The sequence below is a fragment of the Tenrec ecaudatus genome, chromosome 1, assembly GCF_050624435.1.
Source record: "Tenrec ecaudatus isolate mTenEca1 chromosome 1, mTenEca1.hap1, whole genome shotgun sequence".
Taxonomy (NCBI): Eukaryota; Metazoa; Chordata; class Mammalia; order Afrosoricida; family Tenrecidae; genus Tenrec; species Tenrec ecaudatus.
Window position 1 is genome coordinate 158685369 of NC_134530.1, and position 5932 is coordinate 158691300.

Genomic DNA, 5932 nt, shown 5'->3' on the forward strand with positions numbered 1-5932 from the left:
CTTCTACAACGGGCCAGCATGCAAGCCCAGAGCACTAAAGCAGTTGTATCTGTGGGCCTTGCGTCCATTTACTGTATGCCTTATTGCGACGTACAGCATACTAACCGTCATTTTTCCCATCTCCCATATTCCCCATACTATGGATTAAACCTAACTGCAAAGAAAGCGAAATGCCCCAGTGGTCGGGGAAGCAGGACATGGCGTATGGACAGAGTGGAACTGCCCAGAGTGCTCCCAGGGCGGTGCTCTTCCCACAGCAGCCTGCACGCCTTTGTCCTGCAGAGCAGCTGGTGGGTTCACACCTGGATCTTTGATTAACAGTCTAACACTTGCCCACTGAGTCGCAGGGTGTGCGCCGGAACGGCCCACTGGCATCACATCAAATCCACTCCTTAGACTTCTGGGGACTGTACATTTCTTCATCTGTTTTTCCATAAATTTTATTCATTTATTTTCTTCCTCCTCTTTCTTCCCCTCCTTCTCCCCAGGCTTCTCATAACCATCAAAGTCTACTCCTTCTTTGGGTTTGAAAATATTTTTCTTAATTTTGTAATAGTGGCCTCACCAAAAAAACATATCATTGGCTGCACACCTCCATGATATGATCACTGAGGACAAACGGGTGCATAAGCAAATGTGGCGAAGAAAGCTGATGGTGCCTGGCTATCAAATGGTATAGTGTCTGGGGTCTTAAAGGCTTGAAGGTAAACAAGCAGCCATCTAGCTCAGAAGCAACAAAGCCCCCATGGAAGAAGCACACCAGCCTTTGTGATCACGAGGTGTCAAAGGGATCAGGTATAAGGCATCATCAGAACAAAAAAATCTTACCACAGTGAATGAGGGGTGAAGTGCAGAGTGGAGACCCAAACCCCATTTGTCGGCCACTAGAGATCGACTGGCTGAGGGGTCTAGGGGAGGAGATGAGTCAGTCAGGGTGCAATGTAGCACCAATGAAAAATGCAGCTTTCCTCCAGTTCCTAATGTGTCCTCCCACCTGCCCCCTAATATCATGATCCAAATTCTACCTTGCAAGTCTAACTAGACCAGAGGATGGGCACTGGTGCAGATGGGAGCTGGAGGCACAGGGAATCCAAGGCAGATGATATCTTCAGGACCAGGTGTGTGAGTGGCGATACTGGGAGGATACAGGGAGGGTGGGTAGGAAAGGGGGAACCGATTACAAGGATGTACATGTGACCTCTTCCCTGGGGGATGGACATCAGAAAAGTGGGTGAAGGGAGACATCAGTTAGGGAAAGATATGACAAAATAATAATTTATAAATTAAGAGGGCTCATGAGGGAGGAGGGAGGAGGGAGGGAGGGGGAAAAAAGTGGATCTAATGCCAAGGGCTTAAGTGGAGAGCAAATGCTTTGAAAATGATGAGGGCAATGAATGTACAGATGTGCTTTACACAATCAATGTATGTATGGATTGTGACAAGAGTTGTAGTAGCCACTAATAAAACGTTTAAGAATAAAAAATAATAATAAATGTTCCAGGATAGAGATAAAAATAGTGGCCTCAAACAGTATCTGTCTCTATGGGCTGACCAACTTTGCTTGGTAATGGCAGTTTGTAGCCCAGGTCCACCACTTCATAGGGCCGAGATCCAAGTACCACATATCATATGGACCCTATTTTTCTTGTTTCTCTTCATATCACATTTTTATGTAGATGATAGCAATATTTTCCATGTAATGACATTCTTTGCTAATGAAAATTGTGCTCTTTTCTTTCCAATAACTGTTTTGTCACTGTTTCAGATATATTTTCTTTACCTCCCCTTCCACTCCCCTCTTAGTTCCTGATTCAGATAATCAAGTAAGGATTTACTCAGGATTAAGTACAGCATAGAGAAGCATCCTTAATTCAACTCTAGCATTTGTTCGCTTCTGATTCAGATAAGGGTTGAAGATAAATAGAAGCAGGCCCTTTTGTGACATATCTTCATGTATCTTTTTCCTCAAGGGTTTCTATGGAAGTGCACGGGGAAACACACGGACAGTCACCTTGCACTGCAGGGCCATTGTGGCAAGAGAAGCTCAATGGCTGCTCTCCTTTGGGCAGAAGCACAACTGAGTGCACTCCACAAATCAGGACATCTTTCTGCTTGGATGCGGGTTGGAATCAGGAGGAGATCAAAGCCAGGTGAAGACCAGACTGAGGTGCGACGCCTACCTGATAGCACTGCCTAGATCCTTCTGGAAAGCCCCGGGGAGTTTTCCTCCTCCCTGTGCGTCAATTTTCTCTGCTCCTTTTGCTCTCCTACCATAAGAGAGGCCTTACTGTCTGTCTGTCTGGTCAGGACTCTGTAGACGCTGAAAGGTAGAGAACAGTGTGGCGAGGACAGCTACCCTCCCTGAAGAGACCTTCCCTGAAGGCAGCTCCAGAGCTCTGACTGACCCAGGACAACAACTGAACCCAGAAACCAGGAGGAGTTGGGAGGAGGCCCAGTTCTGCGCACACTCCAACTAACCACCAGCATGCTCAAAGTCTCACTGACTCAAGTGGACTCCCAAATGCTTGTGCATTGGGCTGCTATCCGCAGGTCCACAGTTGCTTTCCACTCCTATAAAGAGCCGCAATCTCAGACCCCTCTGGGCAGTTCTGCCCAGCCCCTGGGGCCTCTGAGTGACAAGCATCCTGTCCTCCACCTTTAAAGGGGAGAGCAGAATAAAGCTTTTCCAGGGCTTGAGGAGACTGGGCACTACCTGGCTAAGGGACAACAGGGGCCTCTTGGAGAAGACAGGGAGGAAAGACACTTGCCAAAATGAGAGTCTTCCCTTATTCAAGAAACTCAGGAAATCAGCAAGTTACTCTCAAGGTGTAGCAAGTAGATATATAGGGAGATACACAGGAAAAGCAACTATGGGAAATCTTCATAGTTGAAGGTACAGAAGTAATAAATGATGTTCCTATCTGTTCAACGTTGTGTGTTTGAAAAATATGATTGGAACCCTAGAGCTGTGGTAGCCTATTACCCTCTGAGCAGGAGGTAACTCCTTGGGGTGCCCATGGGATGCCACCCATAACTTTTCATCTTTCCAAGCTTGAAAGTTGTCTATAAGCCATGACTAGTTAAAAGACTTTCCCTGACCAGGAATCAATTCTGCACAGTATCCTAGCCACTAGACCACCAGGGAATCACAAGCAGCTATCTGATTTGCTTCCAACTGACACTTTGTCGCTTAGCACAAACTTGGAGGCCAGACCTCTACCCTCCTGGGGGTCTCCCTCTCCTCTGGAGATCAGCCCGAATTTCACTGCCTGCCCTCCTTCTCCAAGGAGGCGACCGGTGGACCTCACCCCGCTCCATAAGCCCAGTGGGCGCTCACAGGCCCGCCAGGCTCTTTCCTCCCCGCCCCACCTTGGACCCCACTCAGAGACGCGCAGACCGCGTGGGGACGCACAGGGACCGGGACTCGGGTGGGGGCGACTTTCTAACAAGGTTGCGCCCTGGGTGACGATGGAGCACGACCCTCCGCGATCTCCAGTCTCAGACAGGCAGGCGCCCAAGGGAAGGCCCTGTGGCTAGAAGACACTTGCAAACAGGGCCCTGGCACCCGACTCCTGACCTCCAGGCCTGCGCTGGAAAACCCGCTGCCCCTGCGCTGCCCGAATCTTGGCTGGTGGCAGCGCCCTCCTTCCATGGGCTCAGCCCCTTCTCCTGGGGACCAGGCTTTCCCGCAGACACCACGTCGGATTCCTTAGACGGTCCTGTCTTGTTGTCCTTCAAATGTGGACGTGGGTCTACACAGTCCCTGCCTTTCCGCAACTGGAGCGTTGATGGTGCCGATGGGTCAGGAAAACTTCCGCGTGCATTTTCCACCCCAGAGGAGCCGTGTTCCTCGTTTCGCTGCAGTTTATAGGGGCGCCAGTCCTTGAGCTCAGCGCTGATGGGTGCTGTGCCTCAGCCCGACTGAGACAGCTCTCTTCTGCCTCAACAGGTCTACATCCAGATTTGGAATAAGTCTCCCTGTTTGCTAGCACTTGGCCTTGTACCTGCATTGGGTCGCCTCCCTGGACCTTGGCATTTTTCATCTAAGCTTTCCCGATTCCCTGACGGTGCAGGGCAACAGACTTCCCCCAGGTCAGACTGCGCTGCCCTCTGCTCGCTGCCAGTTCTCCTCCACATTGGAAGCCACTTTTCATTTTAATGTAATTTATGTGTTTGCTTTTGTTCAGCAGTGGTCATGGCAGCTTTTTTGGTCATGCTCAATGACTGTAAGAAGGTAAAATTTATCAAGGACCAAGATAGTCAACATCTGCCTATCTCTTCACGGCAATGGGAGAGATGAGGGCGAGTACACAGGTGTACAGTGACCATGTGCTGTTACTGCTCCCAAAGGCATTTCGTACCTCTAGTCATATCTTTCCATTTCTGTTGCGGTCTTCCTCGTTGAGATACTTTACCAAAGAGCTTCAGGAATTTGCTGTTAGAAGTGTAAGGTTTAATGGGGGGCGAAACAGAACTAAAGATCCAATTGGCAAAGTTTTAGAAGCAGGCTTTATTGAGAAGCTTGCTGGCGGGTTCCGCAATCAGGGTATTCAGCTATTGAAACCATGCCTTGGGGAATTCAGGCAGCATTTTTATACCCCTTTCTGGCAGGCACAGCTGGGAAGGATGAAAGCTGGGCACACAGGGCCTTCAGCAGGGAAGAGGTCCTTAATCTTATCATTCATCAGTCTGAGGACAGGTAGAGGGGAGTGTGCATATCTTCAGAAAACATTCTGGCTCCTGGATGACCTGGCTCCAGGGATTTGGCCTTGAGCAGGGGAGGGGGAGGTAGGTTAGAGGGAGGTGGATGAGAGGTGAATTCTAAGAGCCAGGCTGAAGTCACCGCATTCAAAATGGAGTCCCTTTTGTAAAGTGATTCTCCACGGGAGCAGAATTCCATGTCAGCCCGCCAGCTCCTTTCCAGTTCTTACTTATTTCCAAGGCTGGGGATTTGCCAGTCTCCTGCGTTTGGGATGGTTGTTGTTTTATGTGTGTGTGTGCGTGCCCGCGGCGCAGTTTAAAAATTGCGATAAAAATATAAGGTAGCAGATGGAGATTGGCAATTCAGAGAAAGGGCATAAACAAGTGGCCTGAATAAATTCCTGACATGTTGTGCCTCTGGGTCTGTTATGTAGTTGGAAAGAGCCTTTTCAGTGTGTGGTTTGAACTACCAAGCACAACAAATCTCACTTTGATAGTGTAGTACTTCCATTTGAATGTCTTCACATTAGACTGTTGCCTGATGGAAGTCTCCTTTTAATGAAACCATGTTTTTTGGTTTCTACATATAGAAGACCTATTTGGGAAGGTTGTTACTCAGTGGCTGTCCTACTTCTAGGTATGATTATGCTACAAGCCGCACAGGGGCACTGGTGGTTCAGTGGTAGAATTCTCGCCTCCCACGCGGGTGACCCGGGTTCGATTCCCGGCCAGTGCAACTTGCTTTGTTTTATTCTTCAACACGAGGTTCTTAGAGTGTCTCCCTTCTGTACAGGATTATCTATTGCAAGAATAAGCCCGACCAAATGGTGATTCAGGGAGACGACCTGATCATTGAACATTTTCATAGCAAGAAACATGGACTTTGGAGAGCCTGACACACAAATCCGTCTTGGAAGAAGTTCACAGAATGTTCCTGGGTTGCGAAGATAGTGAGACTTGCACTCGCGACTTCGGACATCGTATCCGGAGAGACCAGCCCCTGTAAACGGGCCTGCGCGGTAAAGAAGCCGAGGGGAAAGGGGAAACCTGGAGAGATGGATGGACAGGAGGCTGCAGGACGCGCTCCAACCCCGCCGCGGCAGGGACGGCGCGGACCAAGGACGAGCTGACGCGGGAGAACGCGCTCATCCTTCCCCTGCGCACGGGCCCTTGGGTACGGTGCCCTCACGCACTCAGCAGATGCGAGCCCGCAGCCTCCGCCAGCGGCTCC

At 49.7% G+C, this 5932-nt stretch overlaps 1 non-coding gene across 1 annotated transcript; it reads left to right on the forward strand.

Moving 5' to 3' along the window:
• Nucleotides 1–5366: 5366 nt before the first annotated feature.
• Nucleotides 5367–5437, forward strand: TRNAG-CCC (transfer RNA glycine (anticodon CCC)). The gene has a single exon. It is a non-coding gene; the product is annotated as a tRNA-Gly (tRNA).
• The last annotated feature ends 495 nt before the right edge of the window (nucleotides 5438–5932 follow it).